The sequence below is a fragment of the Rattus norvegicus genome, chromosome 6 (assembly GCF_036323735.1).
Source record: "Rattus norvegicus strain BN/NHsdMcwi chromosome 6, GRCr8, whole genome shotgun sequence".
NCBI classification, from domain to species: Eukaryota; Metazoa; Chordata; class Mammalia; order Rodentia; family Muridae; genus Rattus; species Rattus norvegicus.
Genome location: NC_086024.1, coordinates 133,009,824 through 133,011,947, shown reverse-complemented (window position 1 = coordinate 133,011,947; position 2,124 = coordinate 133,009,824).

Sequence of the window (2,124 nt, the reverse complement as noted above, 5' to 3'; positions counted from 1 at the left end):
CTCGACCCCGCCCCGGGCACGCGGACCCGCCAACCACGTCTCCGCCTCCGGCTTCAGCTCTCAGGACCCGCCCCCGCACAGCCACGCCCTCTTTGAGGCCCAGCCCCAGCCGCCACGCCGTTCCCGCCCAGAGCAAGAAGTATTCACCAATCACAACCTCGCTTTCGGCTCAGACTCTGAGGCACCGCCCCTTCTATCCTCCCTTGGGCTCAGACTCCGCCCCGAAATCGGCCCCGCCCAGAACGCGTTGTCCTGGCAACCTCGCTTCCTGAGCGCAAGCTGCCCAAGCGGCAGCGCAAATCCTGTCCGCTGGCTCCGCCTCTTTGGCCTCTCCAAATGCCTCTCCGCGTGCATTTGCCAGGCCTCTTCCTTTCTCGTGCAAACCTTCTGAAAACCCTATCCCAGCCCTCCCGTCCCCGTCTTACGCTGACTGTTCCCAAACATCTCCCGGGAACCTTAGCGCCCCAAAGTTAGTCAATGCCAAAGGTCCTCGCGCTGCGCCTTCATTGCAGGTCGGTGCAAGCCGTGCGCCCGCCGCGTGCCAGCGTACGCCCGGAGGCGGCGAAGAAGTTCCCAGCAGGATGCAGGAGCCCCTAGGCCGGGGAAAACCCTAGTCCTGAGTATGGGTGATAGTCCATAGGAATGTGCTGGGATGTGCTCCACCTTCTCACCTGGTGGGAGCGCAAAGTGCGCCTTAGGCGTCTCACTTCCGAGTTTCAGTTCCCGTGAGGGACGCTCAGCTAGGCCTGCGGTGGATGGATGGGAGGGCTAGTTGTGCCTCTCCTTGACTAGATAAAGAGCCTCCGGATTGGAGAGTGGGGGTTCTGAAGACCTCAGGAGAAGCTAGATTCCCGACTACCCCAACTTGGGTAGGTCCTGGAGGGGTTTGAAGACAGGAAAACAGGGGGGGGGGGAGTGTGGACTGTGTGCCCATATTTCCATATATAACAGGTCCAGCTCATGGACATGAGACATGGCAGGGATCGGTGAGCCGCAGGGTGACCGGGAGAGCTTTAGGAGCTGTGTTTGATTTAGGTCTGGAGAGACCACCTCAGCCTGAACTAGACGGGAAGCCAAGCATCCAACCCGGGACTGGCTTCTGAGTAGCATTGGGGGATGTGGCTTGCCACCGCGCCCCCGTGTGGTAGCGAGCAGCAGTCGCAGGTGCGCAAGCGGGACCTCGGGTGGCTCTGCTTGGGGGGAAACGAAGGTCAGCCAATTTAGTTTAGCCATTTGTGAAAGCTTTGGGATTGAGGAGAGATGTGAAGGAAGAGCATGAGGCTCAAGGGCGTGAACTTCCTGCACGCTTTTAGGTGAGTTAAAGAGTTAGACGGAAAAGGCCGTGGGGCATCGTGGTGCTGCTCACAGGAGAAAGGATCCAAAGTTCTAGGCTAGATGGGCGTGGTGATGCACACCTTGAATCTCAGCACTCGGAAGGTTGAGCAGGACAAACTATCTCAAAACCCTGGAACCTGTCTCAAAAATAAAAAGTTTTAGGCCTTCAGAGTTCAAGACAACTTAAGTTGGGCAACTTAAGACCCTGTCCTAAATTTTTTTTTAAAGGTTAACAATCTAGCTTAGTGGTAAGGGGCTTGTTTGTAAATACACACACAATACACGGTCCTGGGTTCAGTGTCCAATATTGGGAGGGTGGTGTACAGAGCGGAGAGGTATGGCGTGGTCACTTTAGGAGGGTGGTTGTGACCCCCCCCCACCCTGAGCTTAGCAGACATCCTAAGTTGTGTGGAGTTAATTTTGTGTTCCTTGTCTGTCAGAACTCAAAACAGAGACGCCCTGGAGGCAAGGCCAGATTCTGATGGACTCTGGGCACAGTCTGAGATGGTTCACACAGGAGAGACTAAGGAAAGGGGAAGGTAATAATATTCTCTGACACATCACGCAACACTAATGACCTCTGGTTTGGCAGAACCAGTACTCCCCACCATTTCTGCCCCTTTTTCTGGCTGTCAGTGACATACCTGCCCCAGACCCCACATCCACTTTGTTCCTATGTCTCCATCCCCGTGATGCTCCTAACTAGCTCTCCTGCAGTTTATTGTGGGACACAAGCAACTCATCCAGACCCTGGGTCCCAGGGCTGACTGACTGTCCTTTCACTGAGCA